This window comes from Typopeltis vanoorti, chromosome 19 (genome assembly GCF_054136105.1).
Source record: "Typopeltis vanoorti isolate ZY-2024b chromosome 19, IOZ_Tvanoo_1.0, whole genome shotgun sequence".
NCBI classification, from domain to species: Eukaryota; Metazoa; Arthropoda; class Arachnida; order Uropygi; family Thelyphonidae; genus Typopeltis; species Typopeltis vanoorti.
The window spans coordinates 77739623-77755438 of record NC_143567.1 but is presented as its reverse complement, the minus strand read 5'-3'; the positions used below and the strand labels follow the sequence as shown (position 1 = coordinate 77755438).

The 15816-nt window shown below is 34.7% G+C and overlaps 1 protein-coding gene across 1 annotated transcript in view; it reads right to left on the bottom strand.

The window, feature by feature from the left end:
• Window positions 1–14720, bottom strand: part of LOC150096271 (glyoxylate reductase/hydroxypyruvate reductase-like) — a 79501-nt gene extending 64781 nt beyond the window's left edge. The window contains exons 1-3 of the mRNA XM_090409018.1: window positions 14469–14720; window positions 1861–1993; window positions 568–640 (exon numbers count right to left, since the gene is read on the bottom strand). The gene's annotated coding sequence lies outside the window, so the exon portion shown is untranslated. The remainder of the gene's footprint in view (window positions 1–567; window positions 641–1860; window positions 1994–14468) is intronic.
• Window positions 14721–15816: the final 1096 nt, after the last annotated feature.

The following is a 15816-nucleotide window of genomic DNA, read 5'->3' as shown; positions in this document are numbered from 1 at the left end:
TCAGTTGTCTTAACAGTCACAGCCATGATGTTTGATGCATATAAAAACGAAGTGAAGGCCTTTGGCTTCGTGATCGAAGTAAAATAATTTAAAAAAATCATAACATACAATATTCTGTTTGTGGAAGCCTACAGTAATCCCAATATATGAGTAACCTTCATCCAACTAAACATATTAATTTATAAAACTGCGATTAGCTGTGTAAAACTTATCGCGATTGTGCAGATATATAGTTTCATAGTTTTTTTTAATTAGCCTTAAACCAGGAATGATTACTTAATGAATAGGATAAGTGGTTACAATTAATTGCTGCTGCTAGTTATCAGTACAATTAAGGAGTGTCGTCGTTATCAACTGTAACTAAATCTTGGCAAACTCACCTAAATCAAAAATTTTTACTTTAAATATAGCTAGTGCCTTCTACTAGATAAAAGAGGAGGCTGTGAAAAATTTGGTCTGGCTTACGTGTAGTGAGAACGTTCAAGTGAACAGGCATCCAAACGAAATGTCCTTTTTATATATTGGATAACTAAAAATTATATTAAAAAAATAATTAAATATACTTACCGTTTTCTGCACTCTTCAACATCTATGTGATCATAACCGACTGATACGGTCCCTATGATTTTTAACTGTGGTCCTACAAAATTGAAACAGAAATATGAGAATTTTGGATCGCCATATAGGCTGCACGTTATTCCACGAATCGACATAAGTGTAAGATATAACCTACAATTTATACTTAGTTCTTCAATTAACCTTAAATCAGGAATAGTAACGCGTGAATTTTAATTAAATTCATTATCAGCAACATTTATTATTATAGAATGCCATTGTTATGAGAAGATTAGAATGTAATTCCCCTCCTCCTTTTGTGTTTGGATCAGCAATGGCTAAACAACATAGACTATGTAAGGTGGCTCGTCTAATAGATAGAGGAAAGTAAAAAATCGTTGAGGACTTCTTAGGAACAATATAAAATTGTTAAAGTTAGCTATGGGAAGGAAAACTTGAAATTTTCATAGATTTCTGAAATCATTTCTGGAATGAACGAATGACTTTATTCCAATGCATGTGATCCACAGCTTGTATCGCTACATTTTATTCACTGCAGTTTACCCACGATGACATCAACAACCACCCACTAATTGGACCACACATCTTCTTTTCAATGAATAAGCATGGATCAGCCTATGAGAGTCCGAAAAATCACAGCGGTCACGAGATCTCACCCACTGGATTTATATTAATGAACAAAACTAAATCAGTTAGCAGCTAATCCATCGTGTTTTCTGTAGCTTCTCTCATGTATTCAATATAATACGGATGTGCTTCATTGGATTAAACAAATAGCTTCCGAATAAAGTTTCTTTGTGTGTTATTGCCTTTTGGAAGAGGGAAGTCTTTCCAACTATTCCTAACTGTGCCATAGGCATCTGAAGACCTATTATTGGTACTGTGTGCGCAATATATTATAAATATTCTTTCAAACGAAAGAACGTTGTTTATAATATGCAGTCACTGAATACATTTTCGTACGCATGCATGTTAAAACGGTATTCTAAGAGTAATATGAGTTAAATACTATTACATTCTAAAATTATTGAAGAATGGCTTAGTCTTTTATTTTACTTATTTTTACGACAATTCTTTCCCGATTTTCACGATATTGTTAAATCTTCAATGCAGAAACCGTTTTTACACGTATTAAAAAAAAGAGTCAAATGTTAAAAATTTCTGTTCCCTGTAATCACCTATCTAGGTCTACTTGCTGACATTTCGTAAATGTTATGATTTATATTTTATATAACATTTTGCATTAAAAACTGAGCAAAACAATTAGCTTTCAAAAATATTTACCTGCTGCATCAAGGACCTTCTCTGCTTATTTTGGTGAGAGGATTACAAAAAAATAGCATCTACACCTTTTATTCCTTTAAGAAAGTCTTCTTGCAATGTATGAAATTCGCCACGATTGATTATCAGATCACACCTACCAAAGCATAAAAGTAATGCTTTAGCATAGGTGCTTGGTTCTTTAGTAACAATAATAATAAATGTTTTATTTGGCATAACATTGACAAAGTTTATTATCCTCATCACATATATAGGATGTGTACAAATATACAACTATCACTTTTTCTGTTCACTACAAATATTCAGTCTAGAATGTTAAGTAAATGTTACTATCTAAATATATTAGTAATAATAATTTATTTTCCATTTTTTTTTACATAAATATTTACCACAATTCATTTAATGTACTAAAAGATCTTTTTGATTTTAACGATATTGATTAGAATAATTTTATATAAATATACATAATTTTTTTTCTGCATTTTATCATTTACAAATACGGGGTGAACAAGTATTTCGCATATATGCAGTGTAAGTGATGTTTACGTATATCAGCATAAAAGTTTCGTGGCCGGTATGTGTATGTAAAAAGCAACATATCAAGTTATGGAACACTGGAGGAATGCAGTGTCCACGATAACACCACAATTGTTTTAAATTTGTTTTGTTCTGTTTGTTTTTGGACAGTCTCCGTAACTCAGTAAGGTTCAACGACGCCCTTTGATTGGAAAGATAGGATATAGGATTCCGAACTGGGTCGGAATCCTATATCCTGTCCAGCAAGCGAAGAATCTTTATCAGGTTGCTTCAATTAGAGGCGAGTTAGCAGGTCTTAGAAGTGACAGGATTTTTTCTCTTGAAAACTCGAGTAGATAGTGTACAGGCCATTAAGGCTCACCAGATGGTGAGCCTTAATGGCCTGTAAATTACATACATTAACCTTATCAGTTTTCTGTTATTATGAGAATCCCTTCCGCGAAAGGCTGTAAACCAACAGTACATTAGTATCGCTTTTTTTTTTTTTTTAAAAAAAGAAAATATAGACCTTTTTTCTAGCAACTGCAGGTGCTAGAAAAAGCATCGAAATCCAACTCGTAAAGATGGCTTGCGTTATGTTCGATCGATTTTAGTCGCCAACAAAAGGAACAGTTCTATGCTTATTTCAGCTGATTATCGAGTTACGAGTTGGATTTTGATGCTGCCATTTAACATTTAAATCTTCCATTATGAAGCAGAATGTTTATATCTATAAAAAATGTTCATCCCCCCCCCTGCTCTTTTGTTGGACACAAGCTTCAGTCCTTACTATAACAATCGTACAAACCCTCATATATAATGCAATGGCAATTTCAGCAAATTTGCCCAGCATTGGTTGTTTTAATTCAGAAACTGTTTTGTGGTTTCTTCTTATAAACAAGATCATACATACGAGCCCACAGATAGAAGTCAAGTGCCTACTCAATGTAACCACGTCAGCCTAGCCACCTGTCCGAAATTGAGATTTAACTATTCCGTAACCCAAACCCCATGATGGAGTGGTGAGTTTTGTGTGTGTGTGTGTGTGTGTGTGTGTGTGTGTGTGTGTGTGTGTGTGTGTGTGTGTGTGTGTGTGTGTGTGTGTGTGTGTGTGTGTGTGTGTGTGTGTGTGTGTGTGTGTGTGTGTGTGTGTGTGTGAAACTAAAGCTGCTCGTTTGTTATCATACGGATTTAATATTCGGCAACTTGAAAGTCGTAGTGTCATGAGACGTCCGAAAATTTGAAGAAATGAGAGGTGCAAATGATGAAAAACAAACAAACAGACAGACCAGTTTCACCAACAACGGCAGAAAGATCGTATGAACTAAGACAATCATGGGGGTGCGAACTCCGCACTATCACTGGATCTAATTAACTTCTGTCTGCAGGCTGTAATGAAAGATGTTGTTTACAAAAGGAAATCACGAACAATTTCTGAATTAAAACAAACAACTGACACTCTTGCTGAAGATGGCATTCCAATGCTTGTTGTAGTATTCGAGCAAGGGCTGAAGTAAGTATGTATTGAACAACGAGGGAAGAAGACACTTTGAACATTTTTTTTTGTGGATATTAATATTCTCTTACATAAAGGAGCATATTAAACATTACATGACAGCGTTTAAGTCTCTTTAAACAACGGACATCTCTTCGGACCGCCTTGTACGTAAACAATCCTCGGTCCGCCATGGTATTAATGTACCCATATCTCAAACTCCAATTCTCAACGTAATGTTCGGCGAGGTCTCGTCTCAAAGACACTTTGTCCAGAAAGTTAAAGGAACTTTACCTCTATCAACCTTGGTATTTACTACCCTGCAAACACATCCTATCTTCGTTGTGAAATTTGTACTGAAGTACGCACGGTGGACTGGTGGTGAACAGCTTCTTGCCTTTCTTGAAATACTTACCTACAAAAGGAATAGTTCATATTAATGAAGTTAAGCAGAAGTTCTGCCCAATGAACAATAGCAGCAATTAGGTCGCTTCGTAAATTACCATCTTACAGAAATCTAGTTACGAGGATGCAGATATTATGCTAGAATATCTTTCCAAGGCAAGCAATAATATTTCCCTACATCCTAGGACCATCATCTCTCCAGTCACCATCTCAGGGGAGTAGGAGCAATACAGTTCCGTGCTAAATCTCTTCCTCATGAAGTCTTAATCTTGCATTTTGAGACCAGCCTCCACTCACTCCACTCATTCAGTATAGTCAAGATTCATCAACGTTTATTCATGTATAAATAGGGAAATATATATACATAAATATGCATGTATAAATAACTCATGGAAACAAAGCCCATTAAATAAGGGTGAATCAACTTGATGTTATGTGCTAGCTAATAAACATCAGATTGTTTACGAGTCTCGTCTTCAAAACATGTATTGCCGAAACTGTTTTCTTGGCATTTCTATTCCTCTGTGTTCATTAGTTGGTATGTAGAGAGTAATGCACTAAACCTAGGTGAAGATGGAAGTCTATATATATATATATATATATATATATATATTTCTGAATTGTTTCTATTAAGGATCTTTGCTGTCTTTCTTTAAGAACGACAGTATTAGGAATGCGATCTTGCCATGTATATCCTAGTAAGTCAAGATTAAAGAAAACTATCAGAATATCACCCATCAAAGTTTCTATCACAGCTAAGTTGAATCATTGTTTGGAAACAAAATTTGTCAGAACATTCTTCTTCCCAAGCAAGGTATACCGTTCTGCATCTGTTCGATGAGAGAGAGTGTGTCTTTTTGTACAAATGCAAGCATTATATAATAAGAACAGAAGCGTTTGTACCAGAACGATACTGGATAGAGCATCTCTTCCTCCACAACCACACCAACCGACTTAGTCGTTTCTTTCATTGTCAGATCCATTTCATAGGCAGAAAATGTTTATGTTCTTTTGACGAAGACATGGAACTAATTAGATCTGATTTCTTTCTGTTTACAAATGTACCATAATATTTGCATCAGTCTAAGATAGGATAGTTACTCCAAACGAAGGGGAGGAGAGAATTTTGCAGCACCATTCTATTATTCAATTACAGTTGCCTTAATTCTCCTACTTTTCTTTTAGTCAGTTTAACTATCCCCATTTTAGAAAGGCTTCAGCTACACCACACATCCAGCGTGATTTTAGTCACATGGCCTTCACCCCCGATGGCTGTACTAAACATTTTCATTTTTTGTTCTCTTCTCTCTGCATCCTAACAATAAGTCTCTTTTTCTGGTGTCCCTGACTAAAAGGCCTTTTAAAGTGTCGTCCTTCAAGCTATACTTCAAGAAGCTTTACTCGCTGATGATATCTTTTGGATATTTATTCTGTAAATATCCAAGCTATATTGGCTACTCACTTGACAAAACAACTGGTGATACCATGGCATTCGCCGATTGTCTTATAACATTTTCTACAGAGTGCTTTGAAAGAACTCCTCAACCAAACAATCGACTTTCCAAGTTTTAGGCCTAAAAGGTGCGATAAAAATTTTCTTTCTCTAACTCTCCTTTGGAGAGGCCTGAAATTAAAGATATTATTTCTGAATAATATTTCATGTTACTCCTCTAAATTAGTATTAATTTTTATGGCTATTCTGCCAATATTTCTTTAGGAGTACCCCTTTTGATGTCATTGGCTTTTTTTTTTACTTGATTTTTAGAGCATTACTAATGTTTTAAAGACAGATACATGAAGAATATAAGGAAGGAATAATTTTGGACATGCCTTTGTAGGATCCCTCTCCCCTCATCACCTTTTACGGCCGATATGGACGATATTCTATGCATTGGAAAACCAACATGCATCATCACTTCACAAGCGGAAATGTGGAGATAGAAAGATGTGGGAGAACTACGGATAAGACAAAAGTATGCGAATTTAAAACTAGGGTTTCAAGGTGGGCTGTGAACTATTTGGGAAGAAGGTGAAAGACAGAAATTTTTTTAGGGAAAAGGGAAGGGTGTGAGCCGTTTCGACTGAGTCTCGTCTTCGGAGCTCGTGGGAAAAGTGGAGACTGTCATGTCGCCTTACTGTTTTTGTCTTGAGTGCATCGTGACCTGATTTTTATGTTGTGGAGCTTCCACCTCACAGAGGTGATATAGGGACGGTGAATGTTTATGGAGTTTTTTGTCACATTTTATGGCTATTGTTTCTGATATTCTAAACATTGTTTCGTTTTCCTGTATGTCTACTATTACGGTTTTGTCGATTTGCGGGGCATGCTTCTGTTCAAGAGCGTGGGTTGCTATTTCTGTTTTTCCTGTATTTTATATTTTGTTTTTCTCTTGGTTACTACGTTTCTTATTGCTTAAATGTTCAAGGATTGGTATGTTGCAGTCACGAAAGTGCTCTTGTAGTACTGCCCATAAAGATCTGATTGTGGAACCTGTGTAGGTGACGTCACAATTTTGTTGGCAAGGAAATTTGCCAACACCTACAAAGAAATATTTGAAATTCTAGTATTTCTTTGTATGTGTGAGATTTTGTAGGTTTTAGGAGTGTTGCCTTTTGGTTCGTGGTGAACACTAATTTGTAGTTAGTGTGTTTGAAAATGTATTTGTAGGCTTTGTACGTGTTCTGGATGTATGACAGTTTAATAATTTTTTTGCGTCGGGAAGTTTGCTTTGGTTATTGAATTGTTTTGACAGGTTTTCGCTGTTCAGTTGGCGTAATTTTTTAGCTATGTTGAGTAATTTCGGTTTCTAAAAATCATTATTAATTTCTTTATTTCTATGGTGAGATAATTGTCTAGTCGAAAACTTATATGCGTTTATAAATTGCGCTAGAATGACTGATTTTTTGATAAAATCAGGATGATACGAGTTAAAGTGGAGGTAATTTCCGATATGTGCGTGAGTTTGTGGAATATTTTTGTGGCTATTTTGTGTTTGCTCTAATTAATGTTAGGTTTAGGAAATTTATGGATTTTTCATACTCTGTTTCTATAATGAACTTTAGTCCGTGCTGAAGTCATTAAGGGACGCTTGTAAAGTGATTATGCATGTTGGTTTTCCAATGCATAGAATATCGTCCATATCGGCCGTAAAAGGTGATGAGGGGAGAGGGAGGGCTGAGTAGATGTGATAGAAACAATTCGGCTAATTGTTTTCGCTAATATTTTGGCCCATAAGGAGTCTGAAAATTTGGATATAGATCAGTGGTGGCTTGCACATAAGCACTGCGACACTGCAGCACCCCCCCCCTCCCCAATGAAAAACGAAAAAATTAAATTTTGTTTGTGTTTATAAATAATAACAATGCTTACAACATCATATAAATGCAGTACAACACGTTAAAGGTTACAGCTTATGTTTTGGCATTGATTGAATAGTTAATAATTGGAATTGTTCGATTAACGCTTTAGATTACGAAACAAATGCACTGCGATCTAACGCAGTGTCGGAATTATCACGTTCGGTCAGTTACGGCTAGACTCGCCGATATTCGTTTGTACTTGTCACTGCACGTTACAAGTGAATCTGACACTGCTCGTTGAGCAATGTCGCTACAGATAAATTGCATGCTGGAGCGCGTTATTTCTGTGAGATATGTTCGTGGTGAGGCGTGTGTTTGTGGTGAGGGTGAAATATTTTTGGTAAATCTTATTTTATTCTATTAAAATAATATATAATATTATTTGTTATATTATTATATAATAATTATATTATATTATTATAATATTATATTGATTATAAATACAGGGCTGAATTATGACAAGTGTCACTGTTGAAAATGTGAAATGAATTTTTTTTCTTATTTTGTATATGCCGCACCCTCACTTAAAATTTTCACCGGCCTTCACTGATATAGATGTTATTGTTAAATTTAAAAAAGTTTGCTAAGCTTATTAGTTTTATCAGGTTTACGATATCGCTGGGTGTTAATTTTGTTCGTGATCCCAGAGTGATGTCTTCTGTAAGTGATGCATATACGATGTCTAACGTCCCAGGAACGTCCACAACTAATGTGGACGTTCCTGGGACGTTCCTCACTTCACTGGATGCAACTGGATGTTGCATCCAGTGAAGTGAGGACGTCATCGTGGGATAGAGTTAGGTTTGTTATTTTTTGAAATAAGTCAAATGTTTTTTATCATTGATTTTGACTTGGTTAGTAAAGGTTTAAGCAGAAATCTAAGAATTTTGATAACGGTGATATGATAGTGTTTTTGTATGAGACTATTGGGAGTACGCACGATATATATATATATATATATATATATATATATATATATATATATGTTAAAGATACCAAGTAATTTTAAACCTGGTTTTACTCCATTTCCCAAGTAAGCAAACAGACTAAAAAGTCAAGTTTGCGCCTGCAATTGATGCAAGTCTAACTGATCCCACAGGTAGTGCAGGACCAGGGCAACTCGTGGCAAAGGTGGAACAAGCTCCGATCACTAATCTTAATATTTACCCTTAATGCCAAAACACATCTCCAAGAAGGGGATGTATAATGTTTTGTATTAAAGGCAAGGGGCCACTACCCAGACCGGTTTCGACCTTTATTGAGGTCTCGTCAGTGGGAGCTAGGCTTAGAAATACCAAGATTTAGTAATACCGAGCTTGTAAGTATTTCGCCAAAACAAGTTACCATAAGGTGTTTTAACCTTATTAAATAAAAATCTCTGGAGGAGATATATAAATGTAGAAAGTATTTTTACCTTGGGTATAAATATGTTAAAGATACCAAGTAATTTTAAACCTGGTTTTACTCCATTTCCCAAGTAAGCAAAGTAAGCAAAGTAAGCAAAGTATGCAAGTTAGACTTGCATCAATTGCAGGCGCAAACTTGACTTTTAAAGTAAAACCAGGTTTAAAATTACTTGGTATCTTTAACATATTTATACCCAAGGTAAAAATACTTCTACATATATATATATATATATGGTACGGGGTGTCGTGTTTTTCATTGTTATTTTATCTATCTTGTTTTGGTTTTTTAAAACGAGCAATGTGTTGTTAACTTGTTTTATGAGATCTGGAGTGGGGGTCATTTAGGACTTTTTGGTATGTGTTTTGATCGTTTAAATTATTTTGGTAAAACAATTCGTAATAATAATAAAAATTCTTCTCTCGCTGGATGGATTTACGTGTAATTTGAATGTACTGTTATATTTTAATAACATTTCTTTTAAAATTTATCGGGTCATTTCAATTCTGATTTCAAAAGGATTGTTTGGCACATGTTGGAGGGGGGGCATTGCAAAGTTTAGACCTTTAGTTAGAATGGTAATTTCATCGGGTGTGGAATTATAACTTGATCAATTTATAATTGAATTGTTTGACGTACATTGTATGGTGGTGTTATCCGAAGGGTTGGAAGCTGCACGTTTGTTGCTGTGGGGATCTGTTAGGGCATTCCATCGGTCAAATCATGTTGCTACTAAACATGATTTGACCGACATCAAAATCGAAATGATTTAACAAAATTTAACCGGCATCCTAAATAACAAATTTCATTAAATTCCATTCGACCAACGTGAAGTATTAATATCAGTTCGAATCCATTTCGGTAAATTATGGAGACTATAACCGTGTTATGAATAATTACTTTAATTTTTTGACGTTTCCGCCTTCATATTTAGGTCTCATCGGGACTATACATATCTTTGTATGTATATATATATATTCCAGATGATAACCTTGATATGAAGGTGGAAACGTCGAAAAATTAAAGTAATTATTCATAACACGGTTATAGTCTCCATAATTTACCGAAATGAATGCTGATCACCATGTAAAACTAAAGGAATCAGTTCGAATCGTTTTGCCTAATTCTATAAATACAAATGAAATCAAAATTTAACCATGTAAATATTTTCTCGGGAGCATTCTAAATCCCAAACTCAATTAAATTCCACTCAACCAGAGAGAGGAAGAAGTAGGAACAAAACCAATCTAATAGGTGTTCACACATTTTGCAAATCGCACTTAAAATGGGTCAAAGATTTATAATCCGCACATACAACTGATGATCCCTCTCCTTACAGTTCAGTCCGATCGGTTCTTTCTTGTCCGCACACGCTACTGATGCTCTATAGATCTCGTGACTTTTCGTGGGTGAGTAAAATAAATAAATAATTGACAACACTCGTTTTTTTTTTTCTTTTTCTTTTTTTTTTTGACATAAACATCGCCATTCGATAGCAAATCTATTACGGATATTGGTTCTCCAAATATGATGGTGTTTGGAGAACCAACAAACAAGTGTTGTTGACATTTGTCAAATATCAAGCAGCATTGCACACTGTATTAAAAAATTCTTTGTTACATTGTAAACAATGATAAGATTCTATTAGATCAACGTGTGTTTGATCTTATGGGTCCAGGATGAGTTTCAAGCATGGATTTTATGAATTACTGCTTAGAACGGGAAGAATCATGACAGCCATAAAGCTTACCATATTATAATATAATATATGGAATTGCATTTTATTAGTCTTCTCGAGTGCATCAGTTTTTATTTATAATCACTATTTTTAAAGATTCTTCCCATTTTCCAATCCCCAGATATGTAGATTGTCCTTTCAACTGGTGGATGCGTTATAAGAATAACTAGAAAAAAAGAAATGCATGAATTCAGTAATTTTTTTTTTATTTCCGGGGAGGGGGGGAATAGATCAATGTCGTGATGAACTTCTTCCCTTCTATAACTGAAATGCATTTATTGGCAAAACGATTCGAAATTTATAACAGTTTCTCTCTTTCTCACTAGATGGAATTTAATAAACTTTGGTATTTACCATCTCTTAAACTTTTGCGAGTCTAGCTTTGTTTCAACAGGCCCATTAAAATAGTCCTTGCAACAAACTGAACAAATCTAGACTGAAGGTGCGTAAAATTGAAAATCTATTCATCAAATCAATCTAGACAAAATTGCAACTGAGATCCATAATAATTATGCTGTCACTACGAAAGAATAACATTACGAAACACACCATTTTATAACTGTCTACGATCATTTACGTATTTGTGACATATATACTCTACGAATATACTTCTATTTACTTGTTATCACTGTAGTCTAACTGAAATCAGAATAAACTTCTCTTCCACAAATGTTAATAAGTATCAAATTCCATTCCATCCATCCATCCATTTTGGAATATGCCAATTTGATAGTAAAAATACAACCATGTGAACATATTCTAATGTACATCCTAAATCCTATATTTTATTATTATTACGTGATTTAGTCATAGCGAGGTAATTGCAATATATAATTTCAATAAACTTCGTCCAGCCAGAACTGCCATTAACTTGCGTGTGCACAAAATGAATAAATGCTTGGGCATTTTGCACAGGGCACTGAAACATTGGAAATCCATTTAAAAATCTGTCAGAAATCCATCAAATTTTGAACCGGTGTATTTTTTAAATACAAAAACTATTATTCAAAACTCTTAGACTCAAACTTATGTATCATTTAAATATCGACCTACTGGATCCACTACTATGTTAATAAGTTTTGAGTAATAGCACAATCACTTTTGGAGCGACTGACGTGACTGAACACGTTTATAATTTCCTGTTGAAATCCTAACTTTATGCTATGGTAATTTCATCCAGGATAAGTTTTAAGCATGGATTTTATTAATTACTGCTTAGAATGGGAAGCATCATGACAGCCATAAGGCTTACCATTTGTTTTGTTTTGTCATATTATAATATACTATGGGGATCCTCCCTCTGACGCCTACGCCCCCCCCCCCCCCGTGTTCCAGACTGGTAGGCCGGTTCTCCTTGAATTCCGATGACTCGAGACTCAGGGTAGCCCCCTGAGTTTCAAATAACTTGACAAAAACGTTACAACCTACATCCGTTTCAAGCCGACGTCACATCCGTTTCCAATTTCAGCTTATCATTTTATAGTATAGAGTAGATATGGAACTGCATTTTATTAGCCTTCTTCTCGAGTGCGTCAATCTCAAGACTGGTTAGAGTAGCACTACTACTTTACTAGAAATAGTGATTATATAATAAGGTGATTTTCCAATGCTTTCCCAGTTCAACAGCTATAGCATTTATGTCTGCAGATATCTGTTCACGATGCCGGCTTGCCTGTTTAGGAGAATGAGAACCTCGAGTTTCCAGGAGAAAAACCCGTCCATTTCCGTACGAGACTAGCTCTCGCCTTTGATTGAAAAGCCCTGATATAGATTCTTCGCGTCATAGACAGGATTCGAATCCAGGTCTTTCCAACCAAAGGGCTCCGTCGAAAACAACAGTTACGGAGATTAGTACAATTAATATAAACATTGCAAATTATATTTATTAAAAGAAAATCAAATGTCTGTTGAATACGAGACCACCCCTGCATTTCCATGAAGAAACTGAGAACAATCAAATAGTTTCGTCGACGTTTATTCAGAATGCAGTACTCATTCAATCCTATCCTTGCTTCTATTTTCAGACTTTAAAAATGGATAACGAAATAAACAAATTAAAAAAAAAAAAACACTTCGGAGCAGTTAACAAGCAGTCAAAGTCATCAAGAGAAATTGATGTGATTTTTCTATTAAACAACAAAGCAAATAACAAACGAATTATTCATAAATGAGGACTAAAAACGTGTAGATAAAATCTGATATTGGTTGTTTTAGAAAACAATTTCAATATATTTTAGATATTTGCTTAAATTATAGTAATTGTCATCATAAGACTCGATGTCATTATTTGGGATTTCAATTCTAATTAAGTGAATATATACAAGCTGGCTCCAGTGAAGGCCCTAGGAATTTTTTCGCCCCGTGCAATAGCATATTTTGCCGCCCCTTTCCCCTAAAAAAACTCTTTTAATGACGTCTTAAAAGCTACGATGTTAAGCTAGGCTTCAACATGTCTGATCATAAATTCTAAATAGTAACGTTAGCTAATGAAAATTCTTAAGTTAATGAAAAATTATCATAAACTATTTCTTTATAGAAAGAGAGAGATAATTAACCCTTTAACGGTGGAATTTTGTTCTGAAAATGTGCATCTGCATGGATAATTAAAATCAATTGCTACTAATATCGACATTACTGGGATCGCAATGAGAAGTACTTGTCATGAGCTCAGAATTTTTGGTTTCGGTCCTTTCGCTTATTTTCTCTTGTACTACATTAGCTGTTTCAGTTGCTTTTAGATATTTATGCAAAGCCCCGCTTTGTTTCTGAATATCGCGTTCTTTTTCCGATTTTCGTTTGCAATATTCTGCGCCTGATAGTTTTTTTTTTTAATCAAAGATATCTTCAGTATGAATTTAAAAAAATTATATGAATTTTATCAGCCATATTGGAATGTTAAAATTATTTTCAAAGCCAAATCCTAATAACTGTATCAAAAAGTATTATTAACAATCACTGCACAACTGTATTATCAAAATATATAAATACAGTCTGTATTTATGTGTTTTGATTCTATTTCTTTAACTAGTTTACTCTTAACCATTTATCTCATTATGATCGTTTGGCCTCATTGGTTAAATGAGATTCACCTTCAGTCAAGGTCAACTCACGGCCAACAATGGAATCGGAAATAAATGCAAAATAGGTGTTCTACTAGAGTCACGTAGTCTGATATGAACACCGACAGTGCGATATTAAACGCAACATAATACTACATTATTATGATTTAAAAAAAAAAAAAATATGCAGTACAATGAAATTTTATTATATAAAAATTTAACTAACGACTTCCTGAAGTCTGGTTTCAACAGAGAAGGAATAAATGACTTTTTTTATGATTTATTTTTCGTATACTTCAGGCCGATTTTGCCGCTCCCAAAAGCTTGTGGCCCTGTGCAAATGCACGTGTTGCACAGTCGGTAGAGCCGGCTCTAGGTGGCTCATAAGCCACATACCATTCCGTAGAAAGGATCCGTCTTTGTGAAGCCGAAAATGGAAGGCATTTATGTGATGTGCTTTTTTTTCATAACTGATAAAAAAAAAAAATCTGGTGATGTTACAAAACATATGTAGTTGCTTCACAAAGACGGCCCTTTCTATGGCAAATTCGCTTATGTGCGACCCAATCCTGAATATATATATATATACATACACACTGTTAACTTGATATTAAGTATTATGAAATCAGCTTACTTTGTTTTCAGTAGTGCAACGCCATCAACTGGATAGCTAGACAGGCAAAGATAAACTTTCGGTTTGTTCATTTTCTCTTCCTTTTCTCCAAAGTAAACTTATATTAATCAACAAGAAAACAGCTTACAGGTCTCTTCTTCACAATTTCCAACAAATTTATTCATTTGATTAGAAGACGTTATTTATTTCATGCGAGGCCTAAGTTAAACCGATACGCCTTTCAACCTTTGATCTCCATGATACACAGACGATTACAAATACTAACTCTTGATAAGATATTTTATAACTTAAGACATGCTAAGTTACAAAACTATTAATAGCAGGTTAAAAAAAAAAAAAACAGATGTACAGTTATCTGCAAAAATTAAAATTCTCAATATACGTAAGTCCAGTGGATTAGCAAATGCTCTTTACGATTACCTTCCTTTTTCTCACTATTGGGTTCACGATGCGATGGTTACAACAGCGCATATTAGATGGATCGCTAGAAATTAGATTTATGCAAAACTGACGATGAAGAAATATTTGACGAAATATTACGAATTTCTTCAGTTTGTACATATGCAGGAAAAGGCATTTACCAATCTTGAAAATGGAACGCTGGGAACGATTATGAGATAAACTGAACCTACCATGGAATCAGGTTCATATTAAAGCAAAAGTCAATACGATGTGGTCTTATTACTTTAATCCTTTTGTATGCAAATTCAGGAGTATAGTGCCAATCCGTATTAATTAATTAATTATACGAAATTCCGAAAAAAAACATATAAGAAAGTTGATAAGTGGTTCTTGCAGTAAGGACATGATAAAGGGATCTTGCAGTATAGATATAAATGAGATTTTATACCTCATAGCATGTGGGAAGAGAATTGAGAATAATCCCTGAAAACTGGGCAAGGGTGTGGTTGAGAAGCATAAGATTAAGATCAAAGTTCTTTTCATTGCATATGGTGAGTAAATGGAATGAGCTACCAGTGGAGGTTATGAGTGCATCTCCAGTGCATATTTTCAAAGAGAGACAGAGAGATGATAGATGTATGGGTACGGTGTGATCCGAAAAAAGTCTTCCCTCAATGAGTCCTTGACCCTCTGGAGGAGCCTATATACTAATAAAAAATAACAAAAATAAAATTTCAAATAACACATGCCAATATCTTTGCAAAACTCAAACTTTTCTTCTTTTTTTTTGCCAACAAAGGTTGGTTGATTGGTAGAGCCTCTGCTGCTAATGGCTCATGCAAAAAGTTAAGCAAGTTTGAGTGCAGTTAGTAGTTGGAAGGACTCAATCATTTGATGCTGTTGCCACACTCTCCCTCGATGAGTTTTTGGACTCCCTGGAGGTGTC